The following is a 26,784-nucleotide window of genomic DNA, read 5'->3' on the forward strand; positions in this document are numbered from 1 at the left end:
CAGATAAATTGTTTCTTTTTTATTGAATTCATATAAATATACACAAATACATATATATATATATTCAAAATTTGAAAGTAAATTTCAAAATGTAAAAGTTGGCAGGTCACAAGAGGTTGACAATGTTTCAAAATAGCCATCATTGAGTCAGGATTGTGTTAGAAGTCGAATAACTTAGCTACACATGGGATACTTGAATTAAGTCGGGAAGTAATGAGGGCAAGGGGTTTCAGGCCTTCTAGCAGGTGGGGGTGCAGAAATGTATCTATTCAAAGCTAAACACATTACTGCAGCTTAACACACCTGTACCTACCAAGCAGCAAAGGCCAAGATAGATCATTATTTAAATTACAGATTGAAAACAATACAATGCCATCCATATAGAGGTGAATAATACTTGATGTAGCAGAGTTGCTCAAGTTAAATCAAGCCAAAGTAATTTGAAATGTGCATTGTTGACCAAGAAAAAACTAATGCAGAGCAACCAAAGTTGAAAAAAGCATTCAAATATTGGTTTAAAAAGACAACTTGCTTTGGCTTCAATTAAAATCAGTCTGTTTTTGGAAACCGGTTTTGAGAGAGCGCACCATTCCCTAAGATACTGCAATGATGGGGCGATACATGGAGTGAAAAGAGCAAGCTCTTTTTCCATCTCCCTGTTCTAAAAATCCATTTAACATATGGTCCCCAGATAGGGGACGTATCAGATATTAAACTGAAAAGAGCGAGCGTGGTTCCCACCACCACCCCCCACCCCCCCAACTGTCTGCTGAAGCTCCCTCAGCAGACTGAAGCTGGCAGCTGCCACACAACTGTTAAATACTCTGGGCTGCCCATTGTGACACGTGATCCAATTGTTCCATTCGCCCATTGTGACAAGTGATCCAAATGTTTCATTGGCCCATTCTGACACGTGATCCATTTTTTCCATTGGCCCATTGTGACGCGTAAAAGTGTTCCATGAATAGAATACATTCTATTACAGTGTTCCATGAATGGAACACATTCTATCTACTGCAGGCAGGCAGCGCACATAGCTGCTACAATCCACTAGAATACTCTCAGACAGTTGAACGTAGGCCGAACATTCAATTAACATGCCAGATAAATTGTTTAATTTTTATTGAATTCATATAAATATACACAAATACATATATATATATATATATATATATATATATACCGTATATATATATATCTTTAAAATTTGAAAGTAAATTTCAAAATTTAAAAGTTAGCAGGCCACAAGAGGGTGACAATGTTTCAAAATAGCAATAACCATCATTGAGTCAGGAAGGTGTTATAAATTGAATAACTTAACTACACATGGAATACTTCTCTTGCTGACAACTTTATCTTCCAAAAGGTAGGGGAGAAAACAAGGGGAACTGCTACCTTGGATCTAATCCTTATAAACAGGGAGGAAATGGTTGAGGAGGTAATAGTGGCTGGGACCCTAGGAGGTAGCGACCATGCTATTTTAGAATTTTGGATAACTAGAGGCGGAAGACCTGTGAAGACTCAGACGTCAAGGTTAGATTTCAGAAAGGCAGATTTTAAGGGATTCAGAAAGAGAATTGGAGGGATCCAATGGCTGGATATCCTTAAAGACAAAAATGTCCAGGAAGGATGGGAAATCTTGAAAAATGAAATTCTCAAAGCACAGTTGTTAACAATTCCGAAAAGAGGGAAGAATAGGAAGCATTTAAGGAAACCAGGATGGATGAACACAGAACTTAAGCACATGCTAAAAAGGAAGAAAAAAATGTTTATAAAATGGAAAGAGGGAGGCATATCTAAAGAAGAATATAATGCTGTCTGCAGAACCTGCAGGGCACAAATCAGATTAGCTAAAGCTGAAAATGAATTGAGGCTTGCAAGAGATGTCAAAAGCAATAATAAAGGATTTTGGGGATATGTCAAAAGTAAAAGAAAAGTCAAAGATGCTATAGGATTTTTACAGGATGAAAATGATGAAATGGTAAGACAGGATGTTGAGAAGGCTGAACTTTTAAATTCCTATTTTGCATCTGTTTTCTCTCAGAAAGGAAATGTAACATCAACTGTTATTCATTGTCCTATTAAGGGAATAGAAGAATCCAGGATATCTATAAGCAGAAAGATAGTGAGGAAACACTTAGCTAACCTAAATGAATTCAAGTCTCCAGGTCCAGATGAATTACACCCCAGAGTACTGAAGGAGATAGCAGAAGAAATTTTTGAACCCCTCTCCATAATCTTTGAAAATTCTTGGAGAACAGGAGAAGTACCAGAAGACTGGAGAAGAGCAAATGTTGTTCCTATCTTCAAAAAGGGGAAGAAGGTGGACCCAGGCAACTATAGGCCGGTGAGTCTGACTTCTATACCAGGAAAGATCTTTGAACAAATTATTAAACAACATGTATGTCAATACCTGGATAAGAATGAAGTGATTAAACAGAGTCAACATGGGTTTGTAACTAATAAGTCATGTCAGACTAACTTAATTTCCTTCTATGACGGTATCACTGATTGGGTGGATCAAGGAAATGCTGTAGATATAGTATATCTTGACTTCAGCAAAGCATTTGACAAAGTCTCTCATACAATCCTTATTGAAAAAATGACTAAGTATGGAATGGACAAGGCAACTGTTAGGTGGATTCATAACTGGCTTAGTGATCGGACCCAAAGAGTGGTCATAAATGGCTGCACATCCAGTTGGAAGAATGTCTCAAGTGGGGTACCACAGGGCTCTGTCCTGGGCCCTGTATTGTTCAACATCTTTATCAACGATTTAGATGAAGGAATTGAGGGTAAACTGATTAAATTTGCTGATGACACAAAGCTAGGAGGGATAGCTAATACTAGAGAAGAGAGAGAGAGGATTCAAAAAGATTTAAATAAACTGGAGAAGTGGGCAGCAACTAACAGAATGGTTTTTAACAGGGAGAAATGCAAAGAACTACATCTGGGCAATAAAAATGAAAAAAGCATATATAGAATGGCAGGAATAGGGCTAAGTGACAGCACTTTTTTTTTGTGAAAAAGACTTGGGTATACTAATAGATCACAGACTGAATATGAGTCAACAGTGTGATGCAGCAGCAAAAAAGGCAAGTGCAATTCTAGGATGTATTAACAGAAGCATACAGTCTAGATCACGTGAAGTCATTATTTCCCTCTACTCCTCTTTGGTCAGACCTCATCTGGAATATTGTGTCCAGTTTTGGGCACCACATTTTAAAAAAGACATCAACAAACTGGAGCAAGTTCAGAAAAGAGCGACCAGAATGGTGACCGGTCTGCAAACCCTGTCTTATGAGGAAAGGTTGCAGGATTTAGGAATGTTTAGTTTGCAAAAGAGAAGACTGAGAGGAGACTTAATAGCTGTCTACAAATATCTAAAGGGCTGTCACATTGTAGAAGGATCAACTTTATTCTCATTTGCACAAGGAAAGACTAGAAGCAATGGGATGAAACTGAATGGGAGGAGACACATTAGATATTAGAAAAAACTTTTTGACAGTTAGAGTGATCAATGAGTGGAACAGGCTGCCACGAGAAGTGGTGAGTTCTCCTTCAATGGAAGTCTTCAAACAGAGGCTGGACAGACATCTGACTGGGATGATTTAGCGAATCCTGCTTTGAGCAGGGGGTTGGACCAGATGGCCCAGGAGGTCCCTTCCAACTCTACGATTCTATGATTCTACTTGAATTAAGAAGGGAACTAATGAGGGGAAGGGGTTGCAGGCCTTGTAGCAGGTGGGTGTGCAGAAATGTATCTATCCAAAGCTAAACACATTACTGCAGCTCATCACACCTGTACCTACCAAGCAGCAAAGGACGAGATAGATCATTATTTAACTTACAGATTGAATACAATACAATGCCTTCCATGTAGAGGTGAATAATACTTGATGTAGCAGAGTTGGTCAAGTTAAATCAAGCCAAATGAATTTGAAATGTGCAACGTGAACCAAGAAAAAACTAATGCAGAGTAACTAAAGTTGAAAAAAGCATTCAAATATTGCTTTGAAAAGACAACTTGCTTTGGTTTCAATTCAATTCAGTTTGTTTTTGGAAACCGGTTATGAGAGAGCGCACCATCCCCGAAGATACTGCAATGATGGGGTGATACATGGAGTGAATAGAGCAAGCTCTTTTTCCATCTCCTTGTTTTAAAAATCTATTTAATATATGGTCCCTAGAGAGGGGCCGTATCAGATATTAAACTGATAAGAACGAACGTGTTTCCCCCCACCCCCTAACTGTCTGCTGAGGCTCCCTCAGCAGACTAAAGCTGGCTGCTGCCGCGCAGCTGGCTGCTGCCGTGCAGTGCCTTTAAATACTCTGGGCTGCCCGTTGTGACACGTGATCCAATTGTTCCATTGGCCCATTGTGACACGTGATCCAATTGTTCCATTGGCCCATTGTGATACGTGATCCAATTGTTCCATTGGCCCATTGTAACGCATCAAAGTGTTCCATGAATAGAATACATTCTATCTACTGCAGGCAGGAAGCGCACATAGCTGCTACAAGCCAATAAATTACCCTCAGGCAGGTGAACGTAGGCCGAAAATTCAATTAACACGCCAGTTAAATTGATTCTTTTCTACTAAATTCATATTAATATACTCAAATACACACACACACACACATATATATATATGTATATATATATATATATATATATATATATATATATTCAAAATTTGAAAGAAAATTTCAAAATTTAAAAGTTGGCAGGCCACAAGAGGGTGACAATGTTTCAAAACAGCCATCATTTAGTCAGGAATGTGTTAGAAACTGAATAACTTAACTACACATGGGATACTTGAATTAAGGCGGGAAAGATATATATCTTTGTACCGTGTTAGCCAGTAGATAGAAAAATATTCAGGATTGAGAGTCCTCAGTAGTTGATACCTTTTAATGGCTAACTGAAAAGATGGTAACACATTGCAAGCTTTCGAGACTACTCAGGTATCTTCATCAGGCATAGACTAATACAAAATCTGAAGTGTCACATATTTATGCACAATACAGCCTAGAAAAAATGCAATAGATAAGACAAGTGACGTGAAGCAGAACTATCAATATGGGAGAGGGAGAAACATAAATATAAACATTGGACCAGTTCATAGATAAGGAGTCTGGATGTTTTATTTTCCTCTGATTGGGGTCTCCTAATGTGTTGAGATGCCCCCACACGGTTTTAAAAGGAAATTCCTTAATTGATGTAAAAAGTCATAAATCCATGCGACACATTCATTCCAGGCATCACAACACATTAGGAGACCCCAATCAGAGGAAAATAAAACATCCGGACTCCTTTTCTATGAACTGGTCCAATGTTTATATTTATGTTTCTCCCTCTCCCATATTGATAGTTCTGCTTCACGTCACTTGTCTTATCTATTGCATTTTTTCTAGGCTGTATTGTGCATAAATATGTGACTTCAGATTTTGTATTAGTCTATGCCTGATGAAGATACCTGAGTAGTCTTGAAAGCTTGCAATGTGTTACCATCTTTTCAGTTAGCCATTAAAAGGTATCAACTACTGAGGACTCTCAATCTTGAATTAAGGCGGGAAGTAATGAGGTCAAGGGGCTGCAGGCCTTGTAGCAAGTGGGTGTGCAGAAATGTATCTATCCAAAGCGAAACACTTTACTGCAGCTTATCACACCTGTACCTACCAAGCAGCAAAGTCCGAGATAGATCATTACTTTAACCCCTTCACCCCCAAGGGTGGTTTGCACGTTCATGACCGGGCCAATTTTTACAATTCTGACCACTGTACCTTTATGAGGTCATAACTCTCGAACGCTTCCATGGATCCCGGTGATTCTGACATTGTTTTCTCGTGACATATTGTACTTCATGTTAGTGGTAAAATTGCATTCAAATAACTTGCGTTTATTTGTGAGAAAAACGGAAATTTGGCGAAAATTTTGAACATTTCGCAATTTTCCAACTTTGAATTTTTATGCCCTTAAATCACAGAGATACGGCACACAAAAAACTTGATAACTAACATTTCCCACATGATTACTTTACATCAGCACAATTTTGGAACCAAAATTTTTTTTTGTTAGGAAGTTATAAGGGTTAAAAGTTGACCAGCGATTTCTCATTTTTACAACACCATTTTATTTTTAGGACCACATCACATTTGAAGCCACTTTGAGGGGTCTATATGATAGAAAATACCCAAAAGTGACACCATTCTAAAAACTGCACCCCTTAAGGTGCTCAAAACCACATTCAAGAAGTTTATTAACCCTTTAGGTGCGTCACATGAAATTTTTTGAATATTTAAAAAAAAATGAACATCTAACTTTTTTTCATAAAAAAATACTTCAGGTTCAATTTTTTTTATTTTACCAAGGGTAACAGGAGAAATTGAACTGCAAAAGTTATTGTGCAATTTGTCCTGAGTACGCAGATACCTGATATGTGGGGGGGAACGACTGTTTCGGCGCATGGCAGAGCTCAGAATGGAAGGAGCGCAGTTTGACTTTTTCAATGCAAAATTGGCTGGAATTCAGATTGGACGCCATGTCACGTTTGGAGAGTCCCTGATGTACCTAAACAGTGGAAACCCCCTACAAGTGACCCCATTTTGGAAACTAGACCCCCCAAGGAACTTATCTAGATATGTGGTGAGAACTTTGAACCCACAAGGGCTTTACAGAAGTTTATAACGTACAGCGGTACAATTAAAAAATCATATTTTTTCCACAAAAATGATCTTTTCACCCCAATTTTTATTTTCCCAAGGGTAACAGGACCCTAAAAGTTATTGTGCAATTTGTCCTGAGTACGCTGATACCCCACATGTGGGGGTAAACCACTATTTGGGCGCATGGCAGAGCTCGGAAGGGAAGCAGCGCCATTTGACGTTTTTGGCTGGAATTGAGATTGGACACCATGTCGCGTTTGGAAAACCCCTGATGTACCAAAACAGTGGAAACCCCCCACAAATGACACCATTTTGGAAAATAGACCCCCTAAGGAACTTATCTAGATGTGTGGTGAGAACTTTGAACCCCCATGGGCTTCACAGAAGTTTATAACATAAAGCCATACAATTAAAAAATCATATTTTTTTCCACAAAAATGATCTTTTCACCCTCAATTCTTATTTTCCCAAGGGTAACAGGACCCTAAAAGTTATTGTGCAATTTTTCCTGAGTACGCTGATACCCCACATGTGGGGGTAAACCACTATTTGGGCGCATGGCAGAGCTCGGAAGGGAAGCAGCGCCACTTGACGTTTTTGGCTGGAATTGAGATCGGACACCATGTCGCGTTTGGAAAACCCCTGATGTACCAAAACAGTGGAAACCCCCCACAAATGACACCATTTTGGAAACTAGACCCCCTAAGGAACTTATCTAGATGTGTGGTGAGCATTTTGACCCCCCCAGTGCTTCACAGAAGTTTACAACGCCCGGGCGTGAAAATAAAAAATTCGTATTTTTTCCACAAACATGATCTTTTAGTCACCATTTTTTTATTTTCCCAAGGGTACCAGGAGAAATTGGACCCCAAAAGTTGTTGTCCAATTTGTCCTGAGTATGCTGATACCCCATATGTGGGAGAAAACTACTGTATGGGCACACGTCGGGGCTCGGAAGGGAAGTAGTGACGTTTTGGAATGCAGACTTTGATGGAATGGTCTGCGGGTGTCATGTTGCCTTTGGAGAGCCCCTAATGTACCTAAACAGTGGAAACCCCCCACAAATGACACCATTTTGTAAACTAGACCCCACAAGGAACTTATCTAGATGTGTGGTGAGCACTTTGACCCCCCCAGTGCTTCACAGAAGTTTACAACGCCCGGGCGTGAAAATAAAAAATTCGTATTTTTTCCACAAACATGATCTTTTAGTCACCATTTTTTTATTTTCCCAAGGGTACCAGGAGAAATTGGACCCCAAAAGTTGTTGTCCAATTTGTCCTGAGTATGCTGATACCCCATATGTGGGAGAAAACTACTGTATGGGCACACGTCGGGGCTCGGAAGGGAAGTAGTGACGTTTTGGAATGCAGACTTTGATGGAATGGTCTGCGGGTGTCATGTTGCCTTTGGAGAGCCCCTAATGTACCTAAACAGTGGAAACCCCCCACAAATGACACCATTTTGTAAACTAGACCCCCCAAGGAACTTATCTAGATGTGTGGTGAGCACTTTGACCCCCCCAGTGCTTCACAGAAGTTTACAACGCCCGGGCGTGAAAATAAAAAATTCGTATTTTTTCCACAAACATGATCTTTTAGTCACCATTTTTTTATTTTCCCAAGGGTACCAGGAGAAATTGGACCCCAAAAGTTGTTGTCCAATTTGTCCTGAGTACGCTGATTTCCCATATGTGGGAGAAAACTACTGTATGGACACACGTCGGGGCTCGGAAGGGAAGCAGTGACGTTTTGGAATGCAGACTTTGATGGAATGGTCTGCGGGTGTCATGTGCGTTTGGAGAGCCCCTGATGTACCTAAACTATTGAAACTCCCCACAAGTGACCCCATTTTGGACACTAGACCCCCCACGGAACTTTTCTAGATGTGTGGTGAGCACTTTGAACCCCCAAGTGCTTCACAGAAGTTTATAACGCTCGGACGTGAAAATAAAAAAATCATTTTTTTCCACAAAAATTATATTTTTGCCCCCAATTTTTTATTTTCCTAAGGGTAACAGGAGAAATTGGACCCCAAAAATTGTTTTGCAATTTGTCCTGAGTAGGCTGATACCCTACATGTGGGGGTAAAACACTGTTTGGGCGCATAGCAGAGCTTGGAAGGGAAGGAGCACCATTTGACTTTTTCAACTCAGAATTGGCTGGAATTGAGATCAGACGCCATGTTGCATTTGGAGAGCCCCTGATGTGCCCAAACAGTGGAAACCCCCAATTCTAACTCCAACCCGAACCCCAACACGCCCCTAACCCTAGCCCTAACCCTAGCCCTAACCCTAGCCCTAACCCTAGCCCTAGCCCTAACCCTAGCCCTAACGCTAGCCCTAACCCTAGCCCTAGCCCTAACCCTAACCCTACCCTAACCCTACCCCAACACACCCCTAGCCCTAACCCTAGCCCTAACCCTAATGGAAAAATGGAAATAAATACATTTTTTTTATTTTATTATTTTTCCCTAACTAAGGGGGTGATAACGGGGGGTTTGATTTACTATTTATGGCGGTTTTTATGTTTGGCGGCTGTCGCACGCTAAAAGACGCTTTTTATTGTAAAAATAGTTTTGCATCACCACATATTGAGAGCTATAATTTTTCCGTATTTTGACCCACCGAGTCATGTGAGGTCTTATTTTTTGCGGGACGAGTTGACGTTTTTATTGGTACCATTTTCGAGCACGTGAAATTTTTTGATCGCTTTTTATTCCGATTTTTGTGACGCAGAATGAACAAAAACCAGCGTTTCATGAATTTCTTTTGGGGGGGGTGCGTTTACACCGTTCCGCGTGCGGTAAAATTGATAAAGCGGTTTTATTCTTTGGGTCAGTACGGTTACAGCGATACCTCATTTAGGTCGTTTTTTTATTTTTTTGTCGGTTTTATGCAATGAAAACTATTTTATATAAAAAATAATTATTTTTGCATCGCTTTATTCTGCGAGTTATAACTTTTTTATTTTTTCACTGATGATGCTGTATGGCGGCTTGTTTTTTGCGGGACAAGATGACGTTTTCAGCGGTACCATGGATATTTATATGCGTCTTTTTGATCGCGCGTTATTGCACTTTTTGTTTGGCGGTATGATAATAAATCATTATTTTTTGCTTCGTTTTTTATTTTTGTTTTTTAAGGGGTTCGCTAAAGGGGTTAACTATTGGGACAGTTTTATAGGGCAGGTCGTTACGGACGCGGCGATACCTAATATGTGTACTTTTATTGTTTTTTTTTTTTATTATTTTCAAAAAATGAATTTATTGGGGAATATTTTTTTTTTTTTTTACTAATTTATTTGGCGATTTTTTTTAATTTATTTTTACACTTTTTTTTAATTTTTTTTTACTTTATTACATAGTCCCAGGTGGGACATCACTGTCCTGTGACAGATCGCTGATCTGTCACATCACAGATCACTGTGACAGATCAGCAATCTGTCACAGGCAGTGCACAAGGCTTCCTCATGCCTGCGCTTTGCAGGCACTGAGGAAGCCAGCTTCCCCAGGCCCCCGAAGGCCCCCGTCGCCATCTTGGATTCGGGGGCCTGGAGGAAAGGAGCCCCCCGCAGCAGCGCTGCACATTGCGCTGCCGTGGGGGGCTCAGGGAAGCACGGAGGGAGCCCCCTCCCTGCCGATGCTTCCCTTTAACCCCCGGTACACCGCGATCATGTTTGATCGCGGTGTGCAAGGGGTTAACGTGTCGGGGGCGATCCGTGACCGCCCCTGACACATTGTGCCGGGTGTCAGCTGTGATAATCAGCTGACACCCGGCCGCGATCAGCGGCGCTCACCACGTGGGCGCCGCTGATCGCGGTAGACGTACTATCCCGTCCCCGGTCATACGGGCCCGGGTACCGTGGACGGGATAGTACGTCTCATGTCAGGAAGGGGTTAAATTACAGATTGAATACAATACAATGCCTTCCATGTAGAGGTGAATAATACTTGATGTAGCAGAGTTGATCAAGTTAAATCAAGCCAAAGGAATTTGAAATGTGCAACGTGGACCAAGAAAAAACTAATGCAGAGCAACCAAAGTTGAAAAAAGCATTCAAATATTGCTTTGAAAAGACAACTTGCTTTGGTTTCAATTCAATTCAGTCTGTTTTTGGAAACCGGCTTAGAGAGAGCGCACCATCCTCTAAGATACTGCAATGACCGGGCGATACAAGTGTGAATAGAACAAGCTCTTTTTCCATCTCCCAGTACTAAAAATCCATTTAGTGTATGGTCCAAAGATAGGGGACGTATCAGATATTAAACTGAAAAGAACGAGGGTGATTCCCCCCCACCCCCCCAACTGTCTGCTGAGGCTCCCTCAGCAGACTGAAGCTGGCTGCTGCTGCGCAGCTGTTAAATACTCTGGGCTGTCCATTGTGACATGTGATCCAATTGTTCCATTGGCCCATTGTGACATGTGATCCAATTTTTCCATTGGCCCATTGTAACGCATCAAAGTGTTCCATGAATAGAATAAATTCTATCACAGTATTCCATGAATGGAACACATTCTTTCTACTGCAGGCAGGCAGCGCACATAGCTGCTACAAGCCACTAGATTACTCTCAGACAGGTGAACGTAGGCCGAACATTCAATTAACACGCCAGATAAATTGTTTCATTTTTTTTAATTCATATAAAAATAAACAATACACAAAATACACATTGGCCCATTGTGACACGTGATCTAATTGTTCCATTGTCACATTGTGACGCGTCAAATTGTTCCATGAATAGAATACATTCTATCACAGTGTTCCATGAATGGAATACATTCTCTTTACTGCAGGCAGGCAGCACACATAGCTGCTACAATCCACTAGACTACTCTCAGACAGGTGAACATAGGCCGCGCATTCAATTAACACACCAGATAAATTGTTTAATTGTTTCTTTTTTATTGAATTCATTTAAATATACACAAATACATATACTGTATATATATTCAAAATTTGAAAGTAAATTTCAAAATTTAAAAGTTGTCATGTCATAAGAGGTTGACAAAGTTTCAAAATAGATATCATTGAGTCAGGATTGTGTTAGAAATTGAATAACTTAACTACACATGGGATACTTGAATTAAGTCGGGAAGTAATGAGGGCAAGTGATTTCAGGCCTTCTAGCAGGTGGGGGTGCAGAAATGTATCTATTCAAAGCTAAACACATTACTGCAGCTTAACACACCTGTACCTACCAAGCAGCAAAGGCCAAGATAGATCATTATTAAATAACAGATTGAAAATAATACAATGCCTTCCATATAGAGTTGAATAATACTTGATGTAGCAGAGTTGCTCAAGTTAAATCAAGCCAAAGGAATTTGAAATGTGCAATGTTGACCAAGAAAAAACTAATGCAGAGCAAGCAAAGTTGAAAAAAGCATTCAAATATTGCTTTGAAAAGACAACTTGCTTTGGCTTCAATTAAATTCAGTCTGTTTTTGGAAACCGGTTTAGAGAGAGCGCACCATCCCCTAAGATACTGCAAAGATGGGGCGATACATGGAGTGAATAGAGCAAGCTCTTTTTCCATCTCCCTGTTCTAAAAATCCATTTAATATATGGTCCCCAGATAGGGGACGTATCAGATATTAAACTGAAAAGAGCGAGCATGGTTTCCACCACCACCCCCCACCCCCCCAACTGTCTGCTGAAGCTCCCTCAGAAGACTGAAGCTGGCAGATGCCGCACAACTGTTAAATACTCTGGGCTGCCCATTGTGACACGTGATCCAATTGTTCCATTCGCCCATTGTGACACGTGATCCAAATGTTCCATTGGCCCATTGTGACACATGATCCATTTTTTTCCATTGGCCCATTGTGACGCGTAAAAGCGTTCCATGAATAAAATACGTTCTATCAAAGTGTTCCATGAATGGAACACATTCTATCTACTGCAGGCAAGCATCGCACATAGCTGCTACAAGCCACTAGAATACTATCAGACAGGTGAACGTCGGCCGAACATTCAATTAACACGCCAGATAAATTGTTTCATTTTTATTGAATTCATATAAATATACACAAATACGTATGTATATATATATATATACACTCACTGGCCACTTTATTAGGTACACCTGTCCAACTGTGTGTTAAGACTTAATTTCTAATCAGCCAATCACATGGCGGCAACTCAGTGCATTTAGGCATGTAGACATGGTCAAGACAATCTCCTGCAGTTCAAACCGAGCATCAGTATGGGGAAGAAAGGTGATTTGAGTGCCTTTGAACGTGGCATGATTGTTGGTGCCAGAAGGGCTGGTCTGAGTATTTCAGAAACTGCTGATCTACTGGGATTTTCACGCACAACCATCTCTAGGGTTTACAGAGAATGGTCCGAAAAAGAAAAAAAATCCAGTGAGCGGCAGTTCTGTGGCCGGAAATGCCTTGTTGATGCCAGAGGTCAGAGGAGAATGGGCAGACTGGTTCGAGCTGATAGAAGGGCAACAGTGACTCAAATTGCCACCCGTTACAACCAAGGTAGGCAGAAGAGCATCTCTGAACGCACAGTGCGTCGAACTTTGAGGCAGATGGGCTACAGCAGCAGAAGACCACACTGGGTACCACTCCTCTCAGCTAAGAACAGGAAACTGAGGCTACAATTTGCACAAGCTCATCGAAATTGGACAGTAGAAGATTGGAAAAACGTTGCCTGGTCTGATGAGTCTCGATTTCTGCTGCGACATTCGGATGGTAGGGTCAGAATTTGGCGTAAACAACATGAAAGCATGGATCCATCCTGCCTTGTATCAACGGTTCAGGCTGGTGGTGGTGGTGTCATGGTGTGGGGAATTTTTTCTTGGCACTCTTTGGGCCCCTTGGTACCAATTGAGCATCGTTGCAACGCCACAGCCTACCTGAGTATTGTTGCTGACCATGTCCATCCCTTTATGACCACAATGTACCCAACATCTGATGGCTACTTTCAGCAGGATATTCGCCATGTCATAAAGCTCGAATCATCTCAGATTGGTTTCTTGAACATGACAATGAGTTCACTGTACTCAAATGGCCTCCTCAGTCACCAGATCTCAATCCAATAGAGCATCTTTGGGATGTGGTGGAACGGGAGATTCGCATCAGGGATGTGCAGCCGACAAATCTGCGCCAACTGTGTGATGCCATCATGTCAATATGGTCCAAAATCTCTGAGGAATGCTTCCAGCACCTTGTTGAATCTCTGCCACGAAGAATTGAGGCAGTTCTGAAGGCAAAAGGGGGTCCAACCCGTTACTAGCATGGTGTACCTAATAAAGTGGCCAGTGAGTGTATATATCTTCAAAATTTGAAAGTAAATTTCAAAATTTAAAAGTTAGCAGGCCACAAGAGGGTGACAATGTTTCAAAATATCAATACCCATCACTGAGTTAGGAAGGTGTTAGAAATTGAATAACTTAACTACACATGGAAAACTTGAATGAAGGAGGGAACTAATTAGAGGAAGGGGTTGCAGGCCTTGTAACAGGTGGTTGTGCAGAAATGTATCTATCCAAAGCTAAACACATTACTGCAGCTTAACACACCTGTACCTACCAAGCAGCAAAGGCAGAGATAGATCATTATTTAAATTACAGATTGAAGACAATACAGTGCCTTCCATATAGAGGTGAATAATACTTGATGTAGCAGAGTTGGTCAAGTAAAATCAAGACAATGGAATTTGAAATGTGCAACGTGGACCAAGAAAAAACTAATGCAGAGCAACCAAAGTTGAAAAAAGCATTCAAATATTGCTGTGAAAAGACAACTTTCCTTGGTTTCAATTCAATTCAGTCTGTTTTTGGAAACCGGTTTAGAGAGAGCGCACCATCCTCTAAGATACTGCAATGACGGGGCGATACAAGGAGTGAATAGAGCAAGCTCTTTTTCCATCTACCTGTTCTAAAAATCCATTTAATATATGGTCCCCAGATAGAGGACGTATCAAACATCAAACTGAAAAGAACCAGCGTGTTTCCCCCCCACCCCCCCAACTGTCTGCTGAGGCTCCCTCAGCAGACTGAACCTGGCTGCTGCCGCGCGGCTGTTAAATACTCTACAGTAGGCTGCCCATTTTGACACGTGATCCAATTGTTCCATTGGCCCATTGTGACACGTGATTCAATTGTTCCATTGGCCTGTTGTGGCGCGTCAAAGTGTTCCATGAATAGAATACATTCTATCACAGTGTTCCATGAATGGAACACATTATTTCTACTGCAGGCAGGCAGCGCACATAGCTGCTACAAGCAACTAGAATACTCTCAGACATTTGAACGTTGGTCGAATATTCAATCAACACGCCAGATAAATTGTTTCTTTTTTATTGAATTCATATAAATATACACAGATACATATATATATATATATATATATATATATATAATATATATTCAAAATGTGAAAGTGAATTTCAAAATGTAAAAGTTGGCAGGTCACAAGAGGGTGACAATGTTTCAAAATAGCCATCATTGAGTCAGGATTGTGTTAGAAATTGAATAACTTAACTACACAAGGGATACTTGAATTAAGTCGGGAAGTAATGATGGCAAGGGGTTTCAGGCCTTCTAGAAGGTAGGTGTGCAGAAATGTATCTATTCAAAGCGAAATACATTACTGCAGCTTAACACACCTGTGCTTACCAAGCAGCAAAGGCCAAGATAGATCATTATTTAAATTACAGATTGAAAGCAATACAATGCCTTCCATATAGAGTTGAATAACACTTGATGTAGCAGAGTTGCTCAAGATAAATCAAGCCAAAGGAATTTGAAATGTGCAATGTTGACCAAGAAAAAACTAATGCAGAGCAACCAAAGTTGAAAAAAGCATTCAAATATTGCTTTGAAAAGACAACTTGCTTTGGTTTCAATTCAATTCAGTCTGTTTTTGGAAACCGGTTTATAGAGAGCGCACCATCCCCTAAGATACTGCAATGATGGGGCGATACATGGAGTGAATAGAGAAAACTCTTTTTCCATCTCCCTGTTCTAAAAATCCATTTAATATATGGTCCCCAGATAGGGGACGTAAGAGATATTAAACTGAAAAGAGCGAGCGTGGTTCCCCCCACCACCACCCCCCACCCCCCCAACTGTCTGCTGAAGCTTCCTCAGCAGACTGAAGCTGGCAGCTGCCGCGCAACTGTTAAATACTCTGGGCTGCCCATTGTGACACATGATCCAATTGTTCCTTTCACCCATTGTGACACGTGATCCAATTGTTCCATTGGCCCATTGTGACACGTGATCCATTTTTTCCATTGGCCCATTGTGACGCGAAAAGTGTTCCATGAATAGAATACATTCTATCACAGTGTTCCATGAATGGAACACATTCTATCTACTGCAGGCAGGCATCGCACATAGCTGCTACAATCCACTAGAATACTCTCAGACAGGTGAACGTCGGCCGGTCATTCAATTAACACGCCAGATAAATTGTTTCATTTTTATTGAATTCATATAAATATACACAAATACATATACAGTATATACAGTATATATATATATATATATATACATATCTTCAAAATTTGAAAGTATATTTCAAAATTTAAAAGTTAGCAGGCCACAAGAGGGTGACAATGTTTCAAAATAGCCACCATTGAGTCAGGAAGGTGTTAGAAATTGAATAACTTAACTACACATGGGATACTTGAATTAAGGAGGGAACTAATGAGGGGAAGGGGTTGCAGGCTTTGTAGCAGGTGGTTGTGCAGAAATCTATCTATCCAAACAAAATACATTACTGCAGCTTATCATACCTGTACCTACAAAGCAGCAAAGGCCGAGATAGATCATTATTTAAATTACAGATTGAATACAATGGAATGCCTTCCATATAGAGGTGAATAATACTTGATATAGCAGAGTTGATCAAGTTAAATCAAGCGAAAGAAATTTGAAAAGTGCAACGTGGACCAAGAAAACACTAACGTAGAGCAACCAAATTTGAAAAAAGTATTCAAATATTGCTTTGAAAAGACAACTTGCTTTGGTTTCAATTCAATTCAGTCTGTTTGTGGAAACGGGTTTAGAGATAGTGCACCATCCCCAAAGATACTGCTATGATGGGGCGATACATAGAGTGAATAGAGCAAGCTCTTTTTCCATCTCCCTGTTCTAAAAATCCATTTAATATATGGTCCCCAGATAGGGGATGTATCAGATATTAAACTGATAAGAAGGAGCGTGGTTCCCCCCCACTCCCAACCTCCAACTGTCTGCTGAGGCTCCCTCAGCAGACTGAAGCTGGCTTCTGCCACGCAGCTGTTAAATAATCTGGGTTGCCCATTGTGACACGTGATCCAATTGTTCCATTGGCCCATTGTGACACGTGATCCAATTGTTCCATTGGCCCATTGCGACACATGATCCAGTTGTTCCATTGGCTCATTGTGATGTGTCAAAGTGTTCCATGAATAGAATACATTCTATCACAGTGTTCCATGAATAGAATACATTCTATCACAGTGTTCCATAAATGGAACACATTCTATCTACTGCAGGCAGGCAGCGCACATAGCTGCTTCAAGCCACTAGAATACTCTCAGACAGGTGAACGTCCGCCGAACATTCAATTAATGCGCCAGATAAATTGTTTCTTTTTTATTTAATTCATATAAATATACACAAATACATATATACATATATTCCATAAAGAAGAAAAGGGTCGCACTCATCGGGATAAGTTTTTGCTGCTTTATTGACACATGAAATACATGTCAAGTCGGGATCGTGACAAAAAAGTGTGCGGATAGGCTGACAACTGCCGTTTCGCACTGTTAAAGCACTTCTACGGGTCGACGAGAAGGAGGAAATGACGGATTCATATACTAATCACATCTTGCTGTCTCTCCTCCTACCACAGCTGTTATCTAAGTGACAAGTGAAATTAAAACCATGTGAAGATGCATAAAACAAATTAAAAATAAAAGAACTATACATGTTCTACTTTATCTGGGGAGATTGATAACCGTGTGCTACTCCCTGTCTATCTGTTTTTTACTATATATATGCTTTTTTTACACAGGACTAATTTTGTCATGTGAAAAAAGGAAATATTATTCCAACTTCTTTATTTTTTCAGAAAGTATTTTCATCGAAAATTACCTACTACAAGAGAGAGAAAATATATTCATTCGACTTATACTTGTATGTGTGGTCGTTTCTGCTGGAATATTTGTCTATCCACACTACCAGTTCATTAACATGACACCAATTAGATCTGAACTACTAAATACGAGTAAACATAATCTTAGACTCTCATTAAAGCTTGTTCAATAACGAATTTACTATACTAATTCTGGACTAAAAGTTGTGTATTCAACATCTATCGAACTATTATTAAGGAACGCTTCCAAAATGTGTAGAGAACACTGCTATATGTGTATACATCTCTAGTATTATTTCCATTACGTCTGTGAATACCAACAAGATCGCTATAAAAAACACACTAATAGAACATACAACTATTTATCTAATGTCTTAGAAAATGAACACTCCAATGACGTTGTATCTAAAAGATCATTATACAAAAAGGGGTCACTATAAAAAAATTGCCATATCGACCCTGTCATTGAAACCTAATGGACCAATCGCTTGTGTGTTCAGAATCCATTTAGATTCTCGTCTCAACAAAATTTTATTGAGGTTCCCCCCTTGAGGGGGTAACACTACCTTTTCAATTCCCACAAAGGAAAGAACTCCAGGGTCCATTCCATGAACGTTCCTAACATGGCTAATTAGATGTGGGACTGCTTTTCCTGTTTTTATTGATTTAAAATGATCCCGAAATCTAACGTACAGAGGGCGTATAGTTTTACCTATATAGAAAAAATGGCATGTGCAAAAGATCACATACACGACATGATCCGTTTTGCATGTGATCAAATCCATCACTATGTGTGTAATCGCCCCTATTTGTAGTATCCGGTCAGTACAATGGTACTTACAGTATTGACAATGTCCACACCTATAATTTCCCTTAGGGGTTCCTCTACTAAGCCACGTATCTCGTTTTGTCATGAGTGTATTCTGTACCAAGATATCCCTTTGCCTAGTGCTGCGTTTGCACAAAATGAGAGGTCCTCTAGATACTATGTCACCCAGGTCCCTATCCTGTTCTAAAATATGCCAGTTTTTTCTAATTGCTGATTTTATTTGCCGATCCATCGGACCATAACGAAAACAAAAGTAAATCTTTTTTCTTTCTTATTCTGTCTATGTTGTTGTGACATTATACTAACATTTTTCTCCTCAATTTGAGATTCAACTTTTTTGAGTGTAGTATCCAACAACCTATTTGGGTATCCCCGTTGTTTTAATCTATCATATAATTCACTAGATTGTTTTTCAAAACCCTCTTTGGTATTATTCAAATGCTGTACTCTCAAAAACTGGCTATATGGTAACGAATTAACTGTGTGTGGAGGGTGAAAGCTATCATATCGTAATATAGAATTAGTTGCTAACGGTTTCCTGTACACTGATGTACAAATGCTGTCATCTTTAATTTCCAATAGTACATCAAGAAATTCTAATCTCATACCTCCAAACTTGTATGTAAAAGCCATATTCATTTGGTTCACTTCATTAAGATAGGTGACAAACTCCTCAAAAATTTCCTTTGTACATTCCCAAATTATGAACACATCGTCCACATATCTGAGATATAATCTGATATGTCTAAAGTAATCATTTGCATTGTAAACATATTTTTCTTCGAAGGCTTCCAAGAACAGATTCGCAAATGTACATGATACTGGAGTACCCATCGCTGTACCCACATTTTGACAGTACCATGTAGCATCAAATGTAAAAGCATTATGGGTTAATATGAAGCTCATGGCTTCACACACAAAATCAACAAAACTCCTTTCCTTTCCTGTAGTATGAAGTATCTCCCTAATTGTTGGGGAATTCTCGTGTAGAGACTCTCTACATCTATAGATGTTAACATGAAGCCCGATTGCCAACTGAAATCCTGTATTACTTGTAATAAGGAATTGGTATCTTTTGTATATGAGGGGATTTGGTTTAATAATGGTCGTAATAGCCAGTCCACATACTGTGAAAGTGGCTCTGTAACTGATCCGATCCCCGATACAATTGGGCGTCCCGGAGGACAGGACAAAGATTTGTGTATCTTAAGGACATGGTACCAATGGGGACGCGCGGGAAATTCTGGTAACAATTTTTCTGCTTTCTTCTCAGAAATAACACTATTCATGACATATTTCCTAAGTAAATATCTCAATCCTGTAATGTATTTAGAAGTGGGATCTGCATTCAATTTTGTATGTTATACTATCAGACAACTGTCGGTATGCTTCTGAAAAATACATCTCTCTAGGTATTAAAACCGTGTTTCCTCCTTTGTCTGATGGTCTCACTACGGTATCTGACCATTCTCTAATTTCTCTCATAGCTTGTCTTTCTATCACCGTCAAATTTGAAGGAACCTCCGGATATACTACCGATTCAACATCTTTTATAACTTGCATCTCAAATACATCAATAAGATTACCAGGGGAAATTGGAGGCATGTACTGCGAAGACACCCCACCTGTAAAAGGACCATATGTCTCCTGTGAACTTTTACTTCTAATCCTGTCAGGTTCTGTAATACTCAATAAGAGAGCAGCATCTTTATGGACATCTGCTAATGTCTCTAGTCCAGGCATAAATCCAAGGGGACCTACCTTACACTGTATTTCACCTGTCAATACTGTGTCATTAGATGGTTTAGTTAGAAAATGTTTATATAAATGAATCTTTCTGATAGATTTAAATAAATCAATTTTAAACTCTGCCAAATCAAAAGTATCTGGCATACAATAATTGAGACCTTTCGCTAGTAATGTGTGGTGTGAATCTTTAAGGACATGTTCGGTTAGATTAATAACAGTAAAAGACGGAATGTCTGTTAATGCCTCGGTCTCCACGAGACCTGTTTTCTCTTGTGATTTCGCCCAACCTGTCTTCTTCCTTCCTCTTCCGATTCTCCGCCTAAAGGGAAACTTGGTCCAGGTGAAGTTACGTCATGGAGTAAATGCTGATCCCGTGGAGCTGTGGACTGATTACTTCCCTCCCCTACACTTGAATCAGAGTCCATGGTCAAATAATCTTTCCTGGCTGAAGTATGTTTTTTCTTCTCATGAAAATACTTGTACTTTCCTTTACCGGACTGTCCAGTATTGGCATTAAAACGCTGTTTATTCCAATTAAATATATAGCCACTGGCAAAATCATTTTTATCCCATAAAAATGTATCTCATTTCCTTGCTTTAGTTTCTGCTTGTATTGGTAACAGTTTATTGTCCATCTTTTTATTGAACGTAAGCCATTGGTTCTCCGTCAACCTCGATTTTAATTCTTCTTGTGGCTTAACCAACTCGTCTTTGACTGTATCATAATTACTCAAATTAGTAGCCAAACCAATTGCAATAAATCCTGTGAGCATTTAAGGAGAATCTTCTCCCACTCTAGATGAAAAGAAACATTATCATTGTAGTTAGAAATATCTTTCCACACCCTCAGTCCTTGGGGTACATGTCCACAATCACTGTAGGACTTCAATGAATTATTAGTCCAGAACAGTTTAATCTCTCTTTCAGCCAGATTCATTATTTTAAATTCCAAAGCTTTTGTGCTCAGAGTGTGCACTTCATCACACATTTCGCACTCTTTAAAGTAATTTTCCACATTTTCCCGACCTGCCTGTAGGCTATTTCCAGGTGTAACTGCTTCTGCTTCCATGTTCATCGACCTGGCTACATGTGATCTACAACAGCCGTATATGTATCTCCCAACCAGTCTGGAAAACAAGCGTGCTCAGTCCAGAAACAAATTCAATGCAAATTTACTCAATGTAAGTGAAAGCGGGCGGCACCGCTGTTACCGTGCTTATACTGGCAGTGTGTGGCTGGCAGAAGGAATACACCAAAGTTCCCAGGTGCTTGACCTCGTAGTAATCAAATCTTGAATTCCATGAAGAAGAAAAGGGTTGTACTCATCGGATAAGTTTTTGCTGCTTTATTGACACATGAAATAAACCAAATCCCCTCATATATAAAAAAGATACCAATTCCTTTTTACAAGTAATACAGGATTTCAGTTGGCAATCGGGCTTCATGTTAACATCTATAGATGTAGAGAGTCTCTACACGAGAATTCCCCAACAATTGGGCGTAGACTAGTGTTGAGCACTATCGGATACCGGAATCGGAAGTTCCCATAATGCTATGAGCCCGCTCGCTTTGATTCAGCCAATGGGAGTCCTCAGAAGTGTGGGCACATCCTGTTAGGCATGTAGGCATGTTAACTATTGGCATGGCTGTGATTGGCTGCTGAAATGATGTCATGATGCACTATAAAAGTCGCCGCCGCCGCCATTTCTGGTCACTCTGCTGTGAATTCAGTTAGGGACAGGCTGCTGTTGAAGACTGTGAAGGACAGTTAGAAATAGCGATTCTACCAAACATATTGTGCTTTAACCAGGCTACATAAACCACCACTGTAGCTTTCTTTTCCCTAGCAGCAGTGTTCACAGCTGTCTGCAAGGGCTGTGTGAGTGCAGCTCACGCTGTGGAGTGGGTCCTGCAGCCACGTCTGGTTGTAGGCCGCCCAGCGTGCCTCACTGCTGCCTCATCCATTTTTTTCTTTTTGAGCTGCTTATTTTTCAAAAATTCTATCTTGTGTGCTTCCATCCGTATCCATATACGTTGGTTGCAAACACTAGTAGTAGACTAGTAGACAGCTGAGACTTTCTGCAGCCTTTCAGTGCTAGTGCCCACTTAGCTGCACTGTTCACGGCTGTCTGAGAGGTCTCTGACTGTGTGTGAGTGCAGCTCACGTTGAGTAGTGTGTCCTGCAGCTATGTCTGGTTGTAGGCCGCTCAACGTGCATCACTGCCTCACACATATTTTTCTTTAATTGCAGCTCATTGTTTCTTCTCCTATTAATGTGCATCCATCCGTATCCATCTACATTGGTTGGTTGCAAACACTATATAGGGAGCCTTTTTTTTGGCTTGTGCCCTTCATCTGCAGCCAGATTAGTATTACCCAATTTTTTTGGAGCCTCATCTTTTGCATTGTAGGTTACCTGCCTGCATTGTAATAGCTCCAAAAAGTTGGTGATACTATCACTTTCAAATCTTTGGTCACATCCTTTTAGTTTTTTTTCACAAAAAAAAACAATAAAGTTCACCAAACACTACATTTGAAAGTTGTGTAGGCCACATTATCTCCTATTAAAGTGTAGTCCACACACACACTTCATAAAATTAGTGTTTCTTCTACCTGTAACCAGATGTTCAGGAATAAGCACACTAAGCCCCCCCTTTGTACTTTTCTGCCTATCCTTATCAGTCTAGCAAGATGAAGAAGGCAGGGAGTAAGGCACGTGGTCGTGGGCGTGGAGTTTCAGCAGGGAGAGGATGTGGGGATTCTGCAGGGAGAGGACGTGGGGATTCTGCAGGGAGATGACGTGGGGATTCTGTGCCTGCTGCGGGCACCAGTGAGTCAGCAGCCCCCAGTTTTAGCAGGCAACAGTCCTTTATGCGCAGCTTTGTAGGACCTCGCCGTACCCCACTGCTGCGGGAGGAACAAATTGAAGCCGTTGTCAGATGGATGGCTGCTAACGCATCGACTTCAATGACTTCCACATCCTCTCAGGGCCAGAGCACCGAAGAGCAACCATCTATCTCTTCACGACCTGCCAAAGTGCCCAGGCAGTCAGAGAGCCCTGGACAGGAGCCATCACAGTCTCTGAATCTGTTGGCTTGGAAAGAGGGGGCCAGCCAAGCAGCATTCCAGAATGTGAAGAAGAGGGAGTATGCAGTGATGCGCAACTTCTTTGTCCCTCTGAATCTGAAGAGGTGGGTGGGCCAGTGCCTATGGTCAGCACACCTCAGTATGCATCAGATGATGACGAGACACAGGTGCCACTTTCTGGTGCGTACGGTGCTGGCGAGACAACCCAGGAGAAGCAGGTGTTTGAAGAGGGGAGTGTAGATGATGAGGTCCTTGACCCATCATGGCGTGAGGAACAGGAAGGTGGTGGGAGCAGCCCTGAGGAAGAGATTCCCTGAATGGCCAAAACAGGAGGGAGAGGGAGGGGGCAGACTTGGTTGCCTGTAGCCTCCACTTCGGCACCCGTTAGGAGCATTCCTCTTTCAAAAGGCAAAACGGGCGCTCCCAAGACTTGCAGTGCATGGTCCTTTTTTGACACAGTTGCAGATGACATTTGCTTTGTCAAATGCAAGCTGTGTCATCAGAGAGTCAAAAGAGGGAAAAATGTCAGCAACCTCAATACTACTAATATGTGGAAACATGTGCAGACCAAGCACGAGGTGAAGTTACACAGACACACTGAAGACGTAGGCCAACGTACAGCACCACCTAGCACCTCTTCAGCTCATGTTGGGGCCTCTTCCTCCAGCTCATACACAGCTGGTTCGGCTTCCTCACAGGATCGCCAAGGAAGAACCTCTGGCACTGTTGTCCGGAGACCCTGTGACACTCCACCCACAGCACCATGTTCCCAGTCATCCTCACACTCCCAGGCCACTCGACAGCCATCGGTAGCACAGGCATGGGATAAAAGGCGGCCATACTCGGCAAACCATCCCCGAGCAAAGGCTCTGAATGCTGGCATTGCCAAACTACTGGCACTTGAAATGCTGTCATTCAGGCTGGTGGAGACTGACATCTTCCGGGACTTCATGGCATTGGCAGTCCCACAATACACCGTGCCCAGCCGCTTTTATTTCAGCAGGCAAGCCGTCCCTGTCCTGCAGAAACATGTGGAAGGAAAAATAAAACATGCGCTACTAAACGCCGTTAGTAGCAAGGTCCACCTGACCACCGATGCGTGGACCAGTAACCATGGACAGGGACGATACCTTTCCCTCACTGCCCATAGGGTCAATGTTGTGGAGCCTGGTACAGATATGGAGAGTGGCGCTGTACGTGTTCTGCCAACTCCACGGATTGCAGGAATCCAATCTGTACACATAGTCTCCTCCTACTACTCAAGTTCCTCAGAAACAGCGCAGCAGGAGCCTGTTACGACCGATATGAGCACAGCCATGGCCAAACGTCAACAGGCCATACTCAAATTAATTTCTTTGGGGAATCAAAGCCACACAGCGCAGGAGCTCTGGAATGCCATCAAGCAGGAGAGCGACGTGTGGTTTGTGCCAGCGAATCTCCAGCCGGGGTTGGTAGTGTTGATGATTCTGTCACATTAAGGTGCGACCCGTCTTAATTGTCTGTGGCCGAATTGTAGCTTTGGCACAAGGTATACGTATACTCGAGAAAAGAATACACAAGACAAGAGGGTATCGTGTCAGTATGATTCTTCTCTGTCTTTAATCAAACGTGTACAGCTTTTATAACAGAATTTGAGCTACATCATCAGTTACATCATGGACATGTTTCCAGTTACTATTTGCTTTTCCCAGGTCGCTACACAATCATTATGTACATTTCTGGGTTACCGTTTACTGCTCCCATATTGCTAAACAATACTTATATACACAAGTATTGTTTTCTAGCTTGGCTTACCCTGGTCCACCCAGTTTATTCAATATTTGATGAAGCTTAGGTGAGTGATACCATACAGAAACAACTCTAAGAAAATATAAGAAAATCAGAAGTATCTTAAAGCAACATGATCCCAATATCCAGCAAAGCGTCCATATAGTGATACAGTTTTGATTCTTGTATATATTCATGTGCCATATATTCTTCCCTTAACAGTGTGTGACAATGGCCGAAATCTGGTGGCAGCTCTTGGTCTAGGCAACCTCACTCACATCCCATGTCTGGCAAAATGTGCTGAACTTGGTCGTGCAGAGCTTTCTGAGGGACTATCCGGAACTTGCTGCACTGCTGCACAAGGTCCGCATAGAGTGTGCTCACTTCCGGCGTTCCAGCACGGCAAGATCACGCATTGCAGCTCTGCAGCTCCGATTACCCCTTCCGGAACATCGCTTCATATGTGACCTACCCACCAGGTGGAATTCAACGTTACATATGTTGGAGCGGTTGTGTGAGCAGCAGGCAGCAGTTATGGAGTACCAGCTGCATCAGGCGCAAACAAGTCGCATTGTGCGCCTGTCACACTTCAGCACCACTGAGTGGGGCTCTATGAAGAACATCTGCCTCATTTTGCGTGCCTTCGATGATTCCACGCGGATGGCGAGTGCAGATGATGCACTAGTCAGCAGGACTGTCCCCCTTATCTGCCTGCTTCAAAAAACACTGCAAGCACTAAGGGATGAGGTTTTGGAAGAGGTTGAGGATGAGGAGTCCCAAATGCCATCTGCTTCTGGACAGTTTGTGCTATGTGGTTCCTCACAAAGGCCTAGGCAGGGGACACTTTGTGAGGAGCATGAGGAGGAGTCGATGGAGGAGGAAGACATCTCTCCAGAGGAGGGAGGTACACATAGCTCTAGTCAGTATGTACAGCGAGGGTGGGGTGATGCAGAGCAGGCAGAGATCACGCCTCAAGCAGGGGACAGCAGTTCTTTGGCAGTTGGGAGTCTGCAGCACATGGTTGATTTCATGCTGCAGTGCCTGAGAAACGACCGCCGCATCGCCCACATTCTCTACACGACTGATTATTGGATGTACACCCTCCTAGATCCTCACTACCGGGACAACTTACAAAGCCTCATATCAACGTTGAACCGGGAGTGTAAACTGCGGGAGTACCAAGACACACTGGTGCAGTCCATCATGTTTTCCATTCCACCCGACAGCAGTGGTGCTAGTGCTTTACAAAGCAGCTCTGTGCGTCGAGGCAGTGGAGGAAACTCGGCACAAAGAGGGAGCAGAGGCATCGCCTCAGCAAAAGGCAAGACCAGTATGGCCCAAATCTGGCAAAGTTTTGGGTCTGTAAGCTGGATACATGGCCAGAGCTTAGCCAGTATGCATTGGAGGTGCTGGCTTGCCCAGCTGCCAGTGTATTATCGGAACGCGTCTTTAGTGCCGCAGGTGGTGTACTAACAGACCGTCGCACGCGACTATCCTCCGATAACGTTGACCGGCTTACTTTTCTGAAAATGAACAAGGCCTGGATCTTGCCTGAATTTGCCAGTCCTCTTCCAGAATA

General features: G+C 41.6%; 1 non-coding gene and 3 pseudogenes across 1 annotated transcript; all 4 read right to left on the reverse strand.

The window, feature by feature from the left end:
* Positions 1 to 576: 576 nt before the first annotated feature.
* On the reverse strand, positions 577 to 766 carry LOC141099838 (U2 spliceosomal RNA). The gene has a single exon (XR_012234546.1). It is a non-coding gene; the product is annotated as a U2 spliceosomal RNA (small nuclear RNA).
* Positions 767 to 4,075: 3,309 nt separating this feature from the next.
* LOC141099827 (U2 spliceosomal RNA) lies at positions 4,076 to 4,254 on the reverse strand (annotated as a pseudogene).
* Positions 4,255 to 12,131: 7,877 nt separating this feature from the next.
* Positions 12,132 to 12,291, reverse strand: LOC141099828 (U2 spliceosomal RNA; annotated as a pseudogene).
* Positions 12,292 to 14,475: 2,184 nt separating this feature from the next.
* LOC141099832 (U2 spliceosomal RNA) lies at positions 14,476 to 14,656 on the reverse strand (annotated as a pseudogene).
* Positions 14,657 to 26,784: the final 12,128 nt, after the last annotated feature.

The sequence above is a fragment of the Dendrobates tinctorius genome, unplaced genomic scaffold, assembly GCF_039654945.1.
Source record: "Dendrobates tinctorius isolate UK_male_01 unplaced genomic scaffold, ASM3965494v1 ptg000102l, whole genome shotgun sequence".
Classification (NCBI taxonomy): domain Eukaryota; kingdom Metazoa; phylum Chordata; class Amphibia; order Anura; family Dendrobatidae; genus Dendrobates; species Dendrobates tinctorius.